At 36.2% G+C, this 18,785-nt stretch overlaps 1 long non-coding RNA gene across 2 annotated transcripts in view; it reads right to left on the bottom strand.

The window, feature by feature from the left end:
- LOC141541926 (uncharacterized) overlaps positions 1-18,785 on the bottom strand; it is a 59,709-nt gene that overhangs the window by 11,783 nt on the left and 29,141 nt on the right. The gene's annotated exons all lie outside the window — the stretch shown is intronic.

Genomic DNA, 18,785 nt, shown 5'->3' with positions numbered 1-18,785 from the left:
TATTGAGTGGGTTCAGAATGCTTTCCTGTTTATGATGGAAAGACATGAAAGGGTAAAAATGGTTCCTATTCTCAAATCATATAGAATCTATAAAGGAAACGTAGGTTATGTGTGTACGTATGTATAAGTATGTGAAGAAGAGACTCCTGACCACTGCAGCCCTTTTCCCACACTTTTGATGAAATATATGAAAATTGTTATGAAGTACAAGGTTGGCTTAATAGTTCAAGACTATGATTTCATCAGTGTGGACAATCTTTCCACCAATACATCTCACAGCCCTTCTCTGCTCATTGAGCCTTCATTCTATAGAGTCAGGCTTCTCCTTACAAGACAGACTGTGAGTTCTTTGAGAGCACAAACTGATTTTTTACTGTTTTTTTGACTTGAGTTTTTTCTTTTTTTTGTCTTTGTATTCCTAGAACTTATAGGTAATTAAGTGGTGGCCTCAGACACTAGTTGTGTGACTGGATAAATCATTTCATCACTGCTTCAGTTTCTTTAACTGGATAAAATGCACAATAATAGCACCCTCACAGGGTACTGGGAGCTCAAATGAGATAATATTTGTAAAGTGTTTAGCACAGTTCCTAACACACAGTAAGCACAGTTTAATAGAGTAACTGAATTTCAGAATTTAAAGGGTCCTCAGGGAACATGCATTCCAAACTATACCTAGGTTGGAATCCTCCTCCTTTAATATAAAGAGCTAGTTTGTAAAGAAACTCTTCACTGTGCAGATTGCAACATATAATTTATACCCTTAGAGAATTGTCAGCACACATCACTGAGAGTTTAAGTGACTTTTTCAGGGTTACAAAACCAGGAGGTGCCACAAGTGAGGCTTGAATCCTGGTCTTCCTAACTTCTAAGGCCAGCTTTCTATATGTACCACCAGAAGAAATAAATCCTTATTCATTAAAACTATCACTCTTTCAGCTTTTTGTTGTTGTTGCTATATTCCACTTAATATAAAGACTTTGGCCCCCTACTTCTTTTTTTCAGATCAACAGATGCTTCTATCATCTTGCTTTTGTATTTTTTTTTCTGATCCAAGGTAGAACATTTGCACCTATTTAATTCCATCTTGTTAGATTCAACTCAATGCTCTAGCTTGGCAAAATCTTTTTTCAGATTCTGAGTTGACTATCCAGTATCCTCTCAGCTTGGTATCATCCACAAGTTTGGAAAGCTTGATGGTACTACATATCAGAGCTTGTCTTCCATTTGTATAGTCTTTGAGAATTCAAAGTTACCTTCATGTTTCATGAAGTCAGCAGAGGATGACTGATGAAAGAAATACCTAGTCATATTGTAAATTGGGTTGTATGGATGGGGGAATCGTTTCTCTTGGCTATAACAATGCAAATGTTTATCACCCTGACTCTAGCATGTTGAAGTGCTTCTACTGTATAGAAATGTTTCAGTCAACAAATCCACAGACATTTATTAAGCCCTTGTTATGTGCCACTCCAATCACTTTGCTATAGGCTGGGTATACAGAATAATCTCTAAAGTAGACCCTGCCCTTCAAGGAGCTTATCGTATAATGAAATAACATATAAATATAAATATAAGCATATGTATGCACACTTATGTGCATAACTATATAGCATTTGGTATATGATATGCATTACAAATATAAATGTTATTGCATATGATTTATATAAAGCATATATATAGAGTAATCCAAGAAGGGAAAGCAGCACCTAAAGGTGGATAAGAAAGGCCTCCTGCAAAAGGTAGGATTTGAACTTAGTCTTAAAAGGAAGATAGGGGAATTAAAAGTTAGAACTAAGAAGTGAAGGGCTTTCACACAGTGGGTATATGCAATTGCTCTAGGGTTATGCCATAAGTAGAACTGGGTAGGTCAATTTTATAGCTCATGTATAGAACTACAGATATTTCATGGCACTCTCAGCATAGATGTACCCATTGGGTATTGAGGTAATTGGGCTAGCTCATCCATCAGCATAGTTGTGGAAGTGAACTCTAGGCCCCTGGTTCCCACACAGAGACTTACTTCCAGCAATTACTCAATTTCCTACCATCTCCAGCTGACATCTAGCTTTTCCATAGCCCTCAAGAAAGCCCTCTCTTTTCTCCAAAGGCTTCTATAGGTCAAATGTTCACTGATCAAAGACAGTTTCAGTGTTAAGGAAAAAATATTCTAGATGTTGGCTCAATACTCCTTTCCCTACTCTCATTGCCAGACATCTGCCTTGTCCAAAGTTGTATTTCCCCATCCTTACACTTCCAGCTTACACAAGGTTTTTGCTTTCTTTCATGTACTCACATACTTGTCTTGCTATTCACATTGTGCTTTGACCTTGGTCTATAACCTGTATTAGTTAGTTATTCTAATCAAATGCTTCAGAGGTTATTTAGTATAATGGATAGAGTAAATTTAGAGCCAGGAAACCTTAGGTTCAAATCTTCCTTCCGATGCTCACTAGTTATGTCATTATGAACAACTCACTGAGTTTCTCAGGACCTCAATATCTTCAAATGTAAAATGAGATTTTTTTACTCCTCACAGGTTTGCTGGAAAGCTCAGATGAGAAAATGGATGTGAATCCTTTTGAAAAATTTTAAGCACTGTATAAATATTAGTTATTATTGTGATACACACACATATTCATACACACACACATATACACACACACACACACACACACACACACACACACACACACACACACAAAGTCAGTTCCATTCATTTCTACCTATAAGAACTATTTTTCCTCTTCATCATTTCATTTCTTTTCATCTAAAACATAAACATCAGGGGAAAATCAGAGCAACATGACAAAAAGAGGATTGGTGGGGGTGTAATAGATATACCATAAAACTCATCTAGTTTTAACTAAAGAGAGATTTGGGAAAGCAAGCTGAAATGCTCATTTACAAAACCACTCATCTCAGCTATTCTAAGCACTTAGTGTTCTCATCTTTGGTTTACATTACCTTTCTTAGGATCAGTCTGGGAATCCAAATTTCTGTCATTTTAACAGCAAAGTGGGACTCTATTCTAAGCCAATGTTCACTCACAGACATAGGTATAAAAAGTTTGACTGTGACCTTTATTCTTCCTTTAGATGGAAGTGCTAGTAAGACAAGAAAGCTGATGAGAAAGATGAGGTACTTGCTGAATCCTTAATAATGTGAGAGAAAAAAAATCACACTATGATTAACTTTATTAATTCCTGCAAATGGTCTTGGGTTTAAGCCCTACCAGCAAGACTATTCAGGAAGGATAGCTAGGAGAAGAGAAATCTTGAAGAGAGGTGTGGGGGAAAGAGATAGAGAAAGAAAGGAAGGAAGGAAGGAAGGAAGGAAGGAAGGAAGGAAGGAAGGAAGGAAGGAAGGAAGGAAGGAAGGAAGGAAGGAAGGAAGGAAGGAAGGAAGGAAGGAAGGAAGGAAAGAGAGATAAAGAGACAAAGACAGAAACAGAGACTGAGACTGAGACAGAGAAAAGAGACAGAGACATAAAGGGCTGAAACTCTGAGTAGGTGCACCTGGACAACCAAGCACTTAAGGCTAATTATTTATTGGACAATACTCTATTAGCATATGCTTGGAAAATGGCCCTTCCCACTATTCTGTGCTGGCTCAATCTTTTGGGGTATACAGAGAATTGTAGGAGGGACTAGGGGGTGGAGTAAGATGAGCCAGAGTCACTTTTGGCCTTAGATGAAGAGAAGGAAGGTCATGGAGATTCTGCGTCCATCCAATTCACTTCTACCTCTACAGACCAAGAATAAAGACCAAAGACTTTTGCTTATCCTGATTCAGGCTGATTCTAAGGTATCCAGGGTGCTAACTCAGTCTTCATAAGAGACAAAGACACAGAGACAAGGAGAGATAGAGAGACAGAGAGACAGAAAAATAGAGACAGAGAAGACTGATGGAGACAAAGAGGGAGAGAAAGACACACAGAGAGAAACAGAGACACACAGAGAGAGAGAGAGAGAGAGCAGAGGGAGGGAGACAGAGATAGACAGAAACAGAGAAATATAGAGACAGAAGCAAAGATAGACAAATAGAAAAAGAGACAAGAGAGAGAAGGAGAGAGAAACAGGGAGAGAGTGGAGGAGAGGGAAGAAGGTGATTATTACTTATCACCTTGAAAAATATCATTGTGCAATCTAAGGTAATGGAGAAAGAACTAGATTTAGAGTGTAAGTGCCTGGTTTCAAATATTGGCTCTGCCTTTTTTTATCCCTGTGATCTTGGCAAAGTCAATTTCTCTGGATCTCCATTTCTTCAGTTGTAAAATGAGGAGGCAGGATGAAATGACTTCTAAGGTTCCTTCCAGCTCTAAATCTAAAACAAAGAATCTTTGAGAAATAGAGATTGAACTTGTCCTTCTTGCAGGCAAGAACTAAAAAGAACTAGAACTAACAAGGTACAAGGGGACAGATTCTAACTCAGGATGAGGAAAGGATCTTTAAAGGATGCCTAAAACTTGCCACCAATAGAAGACAATCCTTTCTGGTCAATTGTTCACTCAGTCAATAAATATTAAGCACCTATATGTCAGGAACTATGCTGTACACTAGAGTTACAAAGAAAGGCAAAAGTCAGTCTCTGCTCTCACAGAGCTCAAAATTTAATGAGAGATAACCACATGCAAAGAACTACAGTATGTACAAACAAACTATAGACAGGATAAATTGGAAATTATCGAAAGAGAAAAGTCTAGACTTGAGGGCAAGTGGAGAAGGCTTCTGATAAAAAGTGGGATTTTATGGGATTTGAAGGAAGTCAAGGAAGCTGGGAGGTAGAGATAAGGAGGGAGGGATCTTTGTTACTAGAGTTCTTTAACCAAAGACTGGGTGACTTCAAAGGTGTCTACTTCTAAAGAGATGATTTTATGAAAGAGAAGTATCAATAGCACAAAGGCTAGAAGGCAATCACTCCATAACAACAGCATCAATGCTGCATTTTGGAGTAGTGATTTCATTAGTGTTCTAAGAGAATAGGAACATAAATTTTCATCTGTGTCTCTTAGGATCTGTAACTATGAGATGCTCAGAGAATATTAAATTTTGTCTTGAAAGCTATGAATTCACAATGCATATTAAATTGGGATCTGCAAATGTTGCTAAAGGGCAAAAATAAATACAAGATTGGGAAAGGTTAATAATGTAGACAGGAAGAGTAAGTCGTGGGAAGGTGAAAAGCAGAGTGGCTATGATATTAGAAAAACTCTTGTGTTTCAGGACCACCTGAAATGTAAAATTGTGGAAAGTTCCCTGGAGGGATTGTTAATTTGGCCATATTCTTATCATCAAAAGCCAACCTAATGGTAGACTCTGCTTCTGATTTGATATAGATTATTATAGATATGATTCTGAGAGCAAGATAGGCAGAGGTGTAGAGATTTTAGAATTTCCAAACTTTTCCTTAAAGAAAACTTTTTATAATTTCACATCAGTAACCCAACAATATTATAGAATTGTAGAGTCTTAGAAGGGGTCTTAGAAGTCATGTAGTTTAATTGTTTCCTCAATGGATGAATCCTTATAACATCCCAGAAAAGTAAGTATGCAGACATAATTATGTCATGGCTTTCAGGCCTAGTCTGAAGGAAAATTATGAAGGCAACAGTCCACTCTCCTCTTTTCAGTTATTTTATGTCCTCTTCTGGGGATCTCCTATCTCTTCCTTCCTTTTTTCATTCCCTACATCCTTATTGATGATATTATTTATTTTTCTCCACCTTTTTGTCCCTTCCCCATTTCAATGAAATTAAATAAACTTTATTGTCATTATTATCTTTGAAATGAGGTCATATGTTGTAGAGAATTTAAATCCATCATAGTCAGAATTATCTATGACTTTTGACACATACTAGCTATATGATCCCAGGCTAGTCACTTAAAATTTCAATGCCTTTCACAAATATCCAACATTGTAAGTTGCACAACAATCGCTGATTCAAAATGGTAGATGGAGTTTCCTCACAGGAAGTTGGTATAAAAGACATCAAAACAAAGTATAACAAAAAGTGAAAAACACTTTGCTAGAATGAAAACACAAAGATCAGGAAAAATCAGCAAATGGATGGTCACTATTGTCTAGAGTATGAGAGGTAGTTGGATATCATCGACTTATAACTGGATCATTATATATATATATATATATATATATATATATAAAAAACTGGATGATTATATATTAAAATACATAAATGTATGAGTGTGAGTATTTATAGACAGACAGATGATAGATAGATAGATGTGTGTCTATTACATATTTGAATATTTATATATGACCCTGTAAAAATTGCTCTCTGGCAAAGTATGAGTTAGTTACAAAACCTAACTCTACACTGGACAGAATAGTTTTCCCTCTATGGTAAGAGTTTGAAGGAGCTCTACAAAGGGAAAGAAGAGAGGACAAGAAAAAGGGAAAAGAGAATAAGTTTGATCATCCCTAGACATGTGAAGTAGATATTACTGAATCCAGATTGCATGGTGTTTGAAAACAGGGGAAATATTTCCTGTAGTCCTAGATACTCCCTATTTATTACATGTTAATGTACATTGTGAATAACGATGGTTCCTTGAAGAGAATTTTATTATGTGATGGCTTGAGAATTGGACAATCAGCAAATAAACACTTATTAAGCATCTCCCTATGTGTTAGATACTGTGCTAAGTTCTGGGGGTTAAAAAAAAAGGCAAAAGGCAGTCCTTGCAACTAAAGAAGCACGGAAATTCAGAGCTAGAAAGAACCTAAGACAACTTTCCTCCAACCCATTTAAGGGAAATTAGGAGTACTAAATTGTAAAATGGTTCTATATTAGAAAACTCATACACAATATATGAAAATTATAATAATGTTGGAACCAGTTGGCATTGCAGTCCATTAAGGGACATTATCAGCTGGGGCAGAAGTCAGAATTAGGAATAATAATGAGAGCTGACACATACACACCTATATGTTTATACAGTCTACTTGTGATTTGTAGAACATCTTTCACACATTGTGGTATATGAGACTCACAACGAACCTATTAAACAAGCAGTGCAAATATTACCTATCACCATTTTATAGATGAGGCGATTTAGGCTTTCAGAATTTAAAGTGACATATTTAAGGACTTGATCAAACTTCTGCCTTCTGATTCCAAATCTAGTACTTTTCCCACTCCACCAGAGCTGAAACTAGAACTTAAACAAACCTGTACCCTCTCACCTGTCTGCTTTTTATCATCAGGTATTTGCTTCCCTACTTTGATAACACACCTATGGAATCACTCAATGGTGAGAAAAGCCTTCATTGCTCTGAATTACTTGGTTCTATTTAATGGAAAAATACTAGGTATCTAGCCTTGATAAACCTGCCTGCAAATTCTCACCTAACAGGTCTTTCAGCATTATTCTCACAGGGGAAGTTTGCAAAATAGCTTCTTGGACAATGAAGAGGAAGATAAAATTTCACCTCCATGGAGCAGGTGGTGTGAGCTGGCCATGGTTAAGTGCCTACCCTCCCTGCTATTAGTAGGAAGTTACCCTGCAGCTAGGATTTCAAAACACCTAGTCATCTGCTGGCAGCAGGAGTCCCAGATGGGATAGATTTGTCAATAAATAACTGAGAGGGGCCTCCAATCCTATTTACTAGGTAGCTAAAGGCATTTATCACTCCATTCATCTATCTCAATGTACTCAAAATATTGCCTGCAACTTTCAAGGTTGTTTTTCTTTTTTTTTTTTTTTTTTTTGATCCTTTGATAGAGGCTTCATAGTTCAGTACAAAGAATCTTGATAAAGTCAGAGAACCTCAACACTCAAGCACTAGCTGAGTAACTGAACATAAGGCACGTGACCTCTCCAAAGCTCAGGACTCTTATCTGCAAATGGAATGATAATAACTTCTATTAATTACTTCCAAGGAGCCAAGGATTCTTAGGGACTCTTAGAGAGTAGCCTGGAACACTGAGAAGTTAAATGACTTTCCAAGATCCATGATATCAGGAATGTCTTTCCATTATTATATTACATATTTGTTTTTAATTCCTCTCTCTCCCTCTCATTATATATACTCAATTGGTCTCTAAGTAATGGAGATTTCCTCTCATTTCAATATTGTTATTTTTCTTTCTTCTCTACTAGTATTTGCATATAACATAAATTTAATAATTTTATTATCACCAACATGATTTACTTTGTCAAGGCACTATATGTATAGCTCACATTGGCCCCTTTTACACTATTCCCATTGTTATGACCTTCATTTTTTTCAGTCAATCTCAATTGAAGAATGCCTATGTTGTTTTCAGTTCTTTGCTACTGCTAGGAATATTTTGATAGATATTGGATTTTTGTTTCTAATTTTGATTTCCTTGCAGCATGTGATCAGTAATAATATTGAGGAGATAAAAACTATGGACAGTTCTGGCATCGTCATCAATATTTTTTTAAAAAGCTAGCCATCATTTATATAGCACTTACCATATACCAGGCACTGTGTTAAATAGTTTACAATTATTATTTAATTAAGGAAATTGGTCAATAGTTTTCTTTCTCAGTTTTCAATCTACCTGGTTTAGGTATCAGTACCATGTCTATGTCATAAAAGGAATTTGGTAGGACTCCTTCATCCCCTATTTGTTTCAAATAGTTTATACAACATTGGGATTAATTGTTCTTTAAATGTTTGGTAGAATTCACATGTAAATCCATCTGGTCCTGGGAATTTTTTCCTGGGGAGTTAATAGATTGTTCTATTTCTTTTTCTGAAATGGGACTATTTAAGCAATTTATCTCCTCCTCTGCTAATCTAGGAAGCCTATATTTTTGGAGGTAGTCATCCATTTCACTTAAGTTATCAAATTTATTGGCAAAAATTTGGGCAAAGTAATTTCTCTAATTTCCTCTTCATTGGTGGAAAGATCCCCCTTTTCATTTGTAAGATTAACAATGTGATTTTCCTCTTTCCTTTTTCTGATTAGATTTACCAAAGGTTTATCTATTTTATTGGCTTTTTCATAAAACCAACTCTTGGTTTTATTTATTAATTCAATAGTTTTTTTTTTCCTCTCAATATTATTGATTTCTCCTTTTAATTTTCGTATTTCAAGTTTAGTTTTTGGTTGGAGTTTTTAATTTGGTCTTTTTCTAGCTTTTTAAGTTACAGGCCCAAATCATTAATCTTCTCTTTCTCTATTTTGTTCAAATAAGCCTCTAAAGATATAAAATTTCCCCTTATTACTGCTTTAGCTGCATCCCACAAATTTTGGTATGATGTCTCATCATTATCATTATCTTGGGTGAAATTATTAATTGTTTCTATAATTTGCTGTTTCACCCAGTTATTCTTTAAGATGAGATTATTCAATTTCCAATTACTTTTTGGTCTATTTACCCATAACTTCTTATTGAATGTAGTTTTTATTGCATTGTGATCTGAGAAGAAGGCATTTACTATTTCTGCCTTCTTGCATTTAATTTTGAGATCTTTATGTCCTAATATATGGTCAATTTTTGTATAGGTTCCATGAACTGCTGAGAAGAAAGTATACTCCTTTCTATCGCCATTCAGTTTTCTCCAAAGGTCTATCATACCTAGTTTTTCTAATGTTCTATTTACCTTTTTAATTTGTTTCTTATTTGTTTGTGGTTTGATTTATCTAATTCTGAGAGTGCAAGGTTGAGATCTTCCACTATTATAGTTTTGCTGTCTTCTTGCAACTCTCTTAAGTTTTCCTTTAGGAAGTTAGATGCTATACCACTTGGTGCATATATGTTTAGTATTGATATGGCTTCATTGTCTATGCTACTTTTTAGCAAGATATAGTTTCCTTCCTTATCTCTTTTAATTAGATCAATTTCTGCTTTTGCTTGATCTGAGATAAGGATGGCAACCCCTGCTTTTTTGGCTACTTTTTAGCAAGATATAATTTCCTTCCTTATCTCTTTTAATTAGATCAATTTCTGCTTTTGCTTGATCTGAGATAAGGATGGCAACCCCTGCTTTTTTGGCTTTACCTGAAGCATAATAGATGCTGCTCCAACCTTTTACCTTTACTCTGTATGTGTCTCCCTGCTTTAAGCATGTTTCCTATAAACAACATATTGTAGGGTTCTGACTTTTGATCCAGTCTACTATCCACCTCCATTTAATGGGAGAGTTCATTCCATTCACATTTACAGTTAAAATTACTAATTCTGTATTTCCTGCCATCATATTATCCCCTGATTATCCTTTTTTTAATCCCTTGACCCCCCTGAACCCCTTCCCCAATATTTAATTTATAGACCCCACTTGTGACACGCAGCCTCCCTTTTTAGTATCCCTCACCCCTCCTTCTAAGTTTCTTCCCCTTTCTTGTACCCTTCCCTTATTCCCCTTTTCCTTTTCCCATTTTTTTCCTCTCCCCACTTTTAATGAGGTGAGAGAGAATTATCTGAAAAACAAATATGTCAATTATTTACTCTTTGAGCCTACTCCCATGAGAATAAGATTCACACAATGTTTCTCCCCCTCTCTAAATTTCCTCAGATGTGGTAATTTTCTATGCCTCTTCCTGGGATGTAGTTTCCCTCTTTTTATCTCCCATTCCCCTTTTTCTGATACTATCCCCTTCCCTTTACTACTTCCCTTTTTTTAATATTATATCAGTAAAATCAAATTATCCATGTGGACTTTCTGTATATCCACAACAGAGATACAGTTCTCAAGAGTTCTTTTTAACCTTTTTTTTTGCTTGTCTTCAGTCTTGTGGATGTAGATCAATTTTTTTTGTTTAAGTCTGTTTTTTTCTTAGAAACAAATGGAATTCCTCTGTTTAATTAAATGGCCATCTTCTTCCATGGAAGAAAATGCTAAACTTAGCTGGGTAGTTTATTCTTGGATGCAATCCTTGTTCTTTTGCCTTTCAGAATATCAGGTTCCAGGCCCATCGATCCTTTAATGTAGAGGCAGCCAGATCTTGAGTGACTCTTATTGTGGCACCTTGATATTTGAATTGTTTTTTCCTAGCTGCTTGCAATATTTTTTCCTTAGTTTGGTAGTTCTGCAGCTTAGCCACAATGTTCTGTGGAGTTCTTTTTTTAGAGTCTTTTTCAGAAGGTGTTTGATGAATTCTTTCAACACCTATTTTCCCTTCTGTTTCTATTATCTCTGGATAGTTCTCTTTGATGATTTCCTGTAAAATACAACCTAGGCTCTTTTTTTGATCATAGTTTTTGGGAAGTCCAATGATCCTCAGATTATCTCTCCTAGATCTATTTTCCAGGTCTATAGATTTTTTCAGTCAGTATTTGATGTTATTCTCCAGCTTTTCATTTTTTTTTTTGTTTGTTTGACTGATTCTTGGTTTCTCAATGAATCATTCATTTCTATTTGTTCCGTCCTGGTTTTCAATGAGTTATTTTCTTCATTCACATTTTTTAGTTCTTTTTTGTATATACCCAATTGAGTTTTTAAATGAATTATTTTGCTCTGTTGAATTTTTTTTCCATTTCACTAATTTTTTTTAGTGAGTTATTTTCTTTTTCCAATTCAGAAATCCTACTTTCCTGTGATTTTTTTTAACCTTTTCTAATTCACAAATTTTGTTTCCCTGCACCTCCTGTGAATTCTTTATTTTTTCCAACTCAAATTTCAGGATGTTGTTATTCTCTATCATAGCTTCTCTTTCCTTTTTCCATTTTTCTTCAAACTCTCTTAACTTTTCAATAGTCTCTTCTGGGAGAGAATTATGTGATGGGGGGAAGGTATCATTGCCTTTTAGGGTGTTATCTGGAGACTTTCTGGTGTTAGCTTCCTCGGAGTTGGATACCCGCTCTTTCTCTGTGTAGGTGTCAATTGTTCTCTTCAGCTTCTTACTCATTATTAAAAATCTGTTGGGGTTTGCCCTTGGGATAAGAAGTTTATTTATTTATTTACCAGCTTCCTCCCAGACTGGATGGATGCAGAGTCCTATGCCTGAGCTAAGAGAGAGCTCTGGGAGAGAGTTCCCCTCCCCCCTCCCCGGAAATGACTCATTGGTGGTTAGCACTGCTGCAGCTTCAAGGAGTGCCCAGTGAAGGACCTCGCTGTGTGGCCTAGCGACTGCCCTGAGGTTTAAGGCTGAACAGTGAAAGCATCACAAACCCCAGCCAATGCCTCCTATGGGGCCGTGGATATCAGCAGCTGAGTGAAAAGCCCCTGTGCTCAAACTGGAAGTGTCTGCCCAGAAACCGTGTTCCCTACTTCAAAGGTTCCGCTTCTTTGGGAATTCTGCTGCTGCTAGAATTCCACTGCCTCAGGCTGAGCCCCACACTATGTGGATTAGAGGCTGCCTCAGGCTGTGTCCCCACTGTTCAGTCTCTCAACTACCCCAAGGAGATGCCCCAGGCAGCAGAAGGTGTCTGCACAGCCATGCAGAGATCTGTTAGGTCACTTCCAAATTGGGGTGGATTTAGGATCTGGCTTTATATTTTAAAGTGGCTTGATTTCTCTTCTGAACTGCTGTTTTATAAGCAGAGAAGAGCTAAAAGCCTGTGTCAGAATCTTCTATCTCAGTGGCTTCTCTGATCCCAGAGTTCTCTCCAGCCTGATCGGCACAGTGTGCTAGCACCTAACCCTGTCTGTGCTGGTCTTTTTTTTCCCTCCCCTTGGAACCAACCTTTTCTGTTGAAATTCCAGATTCTCTTTAGCTGGTAAGTTGTGCTTCTAATTGATGTGGTTTTTATCAGTCCAGTGTTATTTTTGAGGCTAATTGAACTAATTGGTATTGAGGGAAGAAGGGAGCTTACAAATTTGCATGTGTCTTCTCAGCCATCTTGGCTCTGCCCCCTGTTCATAGTTTTTTTAATCATGTTGGCAATTTATAAGATATAAGATGAATCCTCAGAGATTTGTTGTTTGTTTTTTAAATTTGCATTATGTTACTACCCCTGATTTGGGATGCATTTTCAAATGATTATTTGGATGATTTGTTCATATCTTTCAATAATTTATTGGAGATTGGCTCTTTAATTTTCCATTGACATGGGTGGTTGCCAAGCAGAAAGGTTGGTATTCCAGGCTCTGGATGGTGATCTTAAGTCAAGATTTCAGTAGGGTCATTAGCCAGGAGATCTGCCCTTTGGCACTAATGATTTTCTGTGTTTCTTGCCAGCTCTTATTGCTTTCTACTAACTCTAACTTATATACTACTTTTTGCCATTGCTAAGTGACCATGGCTCAGCACAGCCTGAAACCCTAAACATCTTCCTTTAAATCTGCCTTCAAATCATCAGATTGCAAATTGGCTTGAAAGGAAAAGAGAGAAGGTTGGAAATCAGTGAGTGACACATACTTGACAAGGGAGGTGGTTTAGGCCAGACTAATTTCTCAGTCAAATAAACCATCGCAGTCATTATAATCAATTAATATTTATTGAGCATACATAAGGTGCCACAAATTATATATAATTACAATGGAATTATGCTATTTTTCTTTACTTTAAAGGAATCATAACTTGTAAACATAGTGCAAGATTTGCAAAAAAGAAATTCTCTTTAAATCTTGAGAGGAAAATATTAAAAAAAATATTATCCCCATTTTATAGATGAGAAAATTAATTCTGAGAAGGGTAAGCAGGCAACAAGTATTTATTAATTATTTACCACATGGCAGGCACTGTGCTGTGTCAAGGGTACAAATAGGAGGGAAAATAAAGAAAAACCCTCAAGGATCATACATTTAATTAAAGGAACAAAATACATAAAAGGCAAATAAAATGCAGAATATAAAAATATGGGGATAGCATGGTGTCAAAATCTGGAGAGTCTCACACATACCAAATTGGAGAATGAAGTGAACTGTCCAAGGTCATTGAAAGAGGTAGGATCCCAACTTTGGTAGCCTGACCCTCATAATATTTCATATATTTATGTATTGTGTTAGGACTTGCAAATTTTTATTCTGAGTAGTAGATAGTACAAAGATTAAGATGATATTTTGCAAATGAAGAAACTAAGTCTCAAAAGTGAAGCACTTGGTAAAACAATGATTAGGATGCTGGGTCTAGAGACAAATCTAGCCCTGGACACTTAATTCAGTGCGTGACTTTAGGCAAATCACTTAGTCTCTATTTACTTCAGTTTTCTCATCTGTAAAATGGGGATAATAATAGCACTGATCTCCCATAGTTGTTGTCAGAATCTAATGAGATAACATTTAGAAAGTACTTTGTAAAAACATTAGGTAGGTATTGTATGATCATCCATTTAATTTAAAATTTTAGCCCAAGTATCTTGTGATTCCAAGTTTGGTGAATCATGTGATAATAGAAAGAGGTCTCTCAGACTGAGTCAAGAGATTAGGATTTTGAGTACTTCTGTGCCAATGTTCTCCATCAGTTTACAAACATTGGACAATCTGATCTCAGTTTTCAAATTTGTAAAACAGAGGATCTTCACAACAACTGTCATGTTTTAAAATTTGTCTTCTTCCTTTTCTCTTTTTTTGAAAACATGTTCTATTAATGTCCTTTGTTCTCACATCACTGGTGATTAGAGTGATGATTTTGACCTTGAAAGTCCTTAGACCTGAATTTGTAGCACAGCAACTCTGCCATTTACTATCTCTGTAACCTTTGGGCAAATGACTTAACTTTTCTGAACTTCAGTTTTCTCCTCTGTAAAATAATGGGGGGGTGAGGGTGGACTAGGTCTATGATCCTTACAATTAATGCCCCTCACTCTTAGTAGCACTACCTAAACTTTTCTTATATCAATCAGAGAAAGAGTTATAAGATCTGGGACTCTAACACAAATGCTGAGTCAACTCAGTTCCTCTTGATCCCTAGCACAGGATATCCTAATGGTCAACTTTGTCCCCAAGCATGGGGCTAATAACTCTCAAAGTTTTATGATTTTTACATTTATCTCCCAATTTTTTTAAATTAGCCTGACTGATTCCTTATTCTCTTTCTTGCTTAGAGACCTGTATGCCTCAGGACACATCCATGCACCACATTCCTTGGCAACCCCTGAAAGACTGGCTGCCCCTTTTAGCATGCAATTTCCATCACTAACAAAAGGCAGGAGAAGTTGGAATATTCTGTTACTTTCACTATTTCAGATCTATGATTCCATCTATTCAGATTCTTATTGCTATCACCGGTGGACATTTAAGTTACCTTCCTTCTTCTTCAGCATTCAAAGGTTTTATGACTCTAATGCCAAAGAAAATTATTAAAGCAAAACATCCAATATGGCAACTGAATCTGACAATATTCAACCCCCTGGCCTCAAATTCTCCCTTTCCACCCTGTCTCAGATATAGACATTAAACTGTACTTCCTGTCCACTGCTCCAAAATGTAATTCAATCTAACAAGTACTGCATGCAAGGCACTCATCTTTTTATGGTATCCATATGGGCAGATTGCATATACCATGTTTAGTTCAGATCATGGTTAAGTAAGAAGCAGCATTTTGTGCAGGAGGTGGATGGCAGGAGCTATTGCAAAGTTTGCCCTTTTTACTGACTCTGGCCAGTGGCAGAGTCAAAAGTCACCTGGATCTGGCAAAAGGGGGGAAAAATCTGTGCATTTACATAGCTTCTCTATTTCTCCCTTCCACTCACCTTCTTCTCCTCTCCCACTCCTCAACAGTCTCCAGATTCTATTGGCTGCACTAAAGTGGCAATTTCATTCTCTCTCACCCAAGAGAAGGGGTATCATATCTTTAAGAGAGTTTTTAAAGAGAGATGGACAGAACCAGGTTCTAACTTGTGGATGGCCAGAGCAGACTAGAGATATAGGAGAGTCAGGAATCAAACAGAAGCATTTCAAAATGAGGAAAATTGCTTGCAAGCAAAGGCATGTGCAGAGCTCCTAATGGGAGGATTCATTTTATTGTATGGAGATCTCAATTCCTATACCAATGACTGCCCAAAGAGTGGTAGCTCTCCCAGCAACAATATGACAACTTTGATTAATAGCAGTGTTTGATGACCAGAAACAATTCTGGGATTTTTCTGTAGCTGACATCATCTAGAGGGTTAACGTAAATGATTGTTGTTATGCTAAGCTTGGGGCACAACCTGCTTGCTGGGTCTTAGCTATGGAAAACAAGATTTCTAATAACATCTTGACAGGATGGAATTTGTGGGCAGCCAGTAGAGATTCTTGGGAAGCAAAAGATGGAATGCATTTTACCTATGTGGAGGTGGAAGATGTAATACTTTTTGGAGGAGCCAAATAGAAAAAAAAAAAAAAAAGCACTATCTTCTTCCATTGACCAGTAAAAAACATACCTGATTACTTTCTCTGGTGTTTTAGAGTCCTGCTGATGCTTTTCTAGACTACAAGAAAGGTTTCTGGATTAAGAAACATTTTAACATTTTAAAAAGCATAAAATTACAATGTATTGTTATTGACCATTGGAATAACCTAAATTATTGCAATTTTTGAAGACCCTTAAGGAGCTATTCCTCAATTTCCCTCACTAACCTATACACAAAAATGAAAGAAGTTATGAAATTTCAAGGCACAGAATAGTCCCAAAGCCAAATTTTTTGTAGAGATAGTTTTATTACTTAAGCCTAAGAGTCAGCTAATGCAATTATCAACAAAGTAATAGTTTCTGATGAGAAAAGGTAGATGGAAGAAAAATGCAGTGTTTCTTGTCTTTTTAATTTTTTGTCTTCTTTTTTCATGACAGGATAATGACAGCTATTTTCTCCTACTTTTAGCAAGTTTTTATGTATTTTAGGACTATATCTTCTGGGAGGGAAGTGATTTTGCATTAGTACTAATTTTATTCATCCATCTGAGTTGATATGTCTTAACAAGCTGACTGGTGGACAGTGCAATGTTCTAGGAAAGAGCTATGTGACAGTCTAAAATGAACAGAAACCAAAGACATGTAATTGGTTTTTCCAGGCAACAAATAGAGTTTCCTGAAAGGACTTATACACTACAGAGATAGATTCTGAGTGGGGAAAAACCCAAAATGTCCTTAAGTATAATTGACTATCATTCATCATTGAGTTTGATAACAAATATTGGGTTGGTTTTGTAATAAGTTTTTTGTTTGTTTTGTTTTTCTATCCTGAAAGCTCAGAATGTTATGCCACAGTATCCTTGAGCTGTTCTACCTCAGTTTCCCTTCACTAGTTTCCCTTATTGTCCTGACTGAATTTCCCTGAATTGTTCTATCTTAGTTTACTTAGCTGTTCTGCCTTAATCTCCTTAAATTGTAAAACCCTTTTGGTTCATTAAGACTGAGGAACATTTGCTCTAAGGTTATAAATTGTCAATGGGAGATGAGGAGCAGATCAGACATCCTGGCTCCTAGTTCCCTCTGCCTTCAAAGATTTTGTGACACTGTCCCTCTAAAATATTCCAAGAGATAAGACCATCCCGGATACTTCAATTGACATCCTTATTTCTATTTATTCAAACATCCTGACTCTGGTTTTCAGTAAGACTTTATTGCCTCTCCCATCCTGACAGAACCAAAAAGTTCTGTAAGAACTTTTCACACTCTTCTTTTCTTTGTTTGAAAGATATAAAAGGGTTTGGCATTCTCCCATTCATCACTGGATACTTTGAGACAAGAGTCATGCCCAGTCAATTAAACTCTCCAATTAATAAAATATTAAAAACTCTCTAATCTCTATCTTGCCTCAGTTTCTCTGGCATTACAAGAATAGGCAATCATTAGTGTTCTTTATTTTTCCTTTTGCAGATTTCTAGAATTTAAAGGCTCTTCCAACATGGATATCTTACATCGTTTGTTCCTCCTCTCAGCTTAGTGAGAGAAATGATTATTAATTCTTTTACTGATAATTAATTGAGATTAATATTTTCCCTTCTATTTCCTCATTCAAAATTAAGGCTTCCAAGGACATTTCTAACATTATTACAGAATGTACCCCACTTAGACCATCTTATCTTGGTGGAATTCTTGCTGCACCCAACTAGAAAACCTTATAAAGAGAATCTAATCTAGGATAATTCAGACTCACTGTGTTCTCCTCAGTCTTAGGTGGAGAGTAGATCCTTTTGTATAGATTGTCCAAAGGTATCTGTCTAGACAAGAGACTCTCCTTGTCCCTGAATGAGATAATCAAAGTCAAGTTCCCCTTACCCAGTTCCTCATTAGAACAGATCCACATCTCTTTATAATATTCATTTTTTCATTAATTGTTAACTAGTCAGAGTGGATTTCTGCCTGACAGGAATATTCATTCTTCCAAGGGCATATAAGTATCCAGAAGCTTCCATGATCCATCTTTGGTTTATGAGAGAAAGCCAAATGACCTTACTTTTATTATTTACTAGCCATAATTAATAAAATTACCAACTACCCAAAAATTGGGTCTTTTGGACTTTTCATACATCACACCACGATGACTAAATATTTTAGTCAAGTTCACAAAATGAAGATCACTGAAGAAGGACATTTTCTCTAAGGTCATCAAAGAAGAGTAGGAGTTCTAAGTTAGAAGGGTATTCAAAGATTAATGACTTCTAAAACATCCCAGATAAATAGTTACCTATGTTCTTCTTGGAATACCTTTTAAAAATCACTTTATTATTTATTTATTTATTTATGTTATTATTTATTATTTTTAAATAAGTTTTTGATGTGTTTTGTTTTAACATAAATTTTGTTGACAATCTTAGATTACCCAGATCTTGAAAAACCTCTGATTTTTTTTTCTTACAGTCATTTTTGAAAATGCTTTCCTTTCCCTCTAAGTTAAACCCTCCCTTCTAACAAAGAAAAACAAGCAAGTAAAAATACCCAGTACAGTGGTTGTATCTGATGATTTACACATTAAATCAAG

The sequence above is a fragment of the Sminthopsis crassicaudata genome, chromosome 4 (assembly GCF_048593235.1).
Source record: "Sminthopsis crassicaudata isolate SCR6 chromosome 4, ASM4859323v1, whole genome shotgun sequence".
NCBI classification, from domain to species: domain Eukaryota; kingdom Metazoa; phylum Chordata; class Mammalia; order Dasyuromorphia; family Dasyuridae; genus Sminthopsis; species Sminthopsis crassicaudata.
This window is presented reverse-complemented; position numbering and strand designations above follow the sequence as displayed.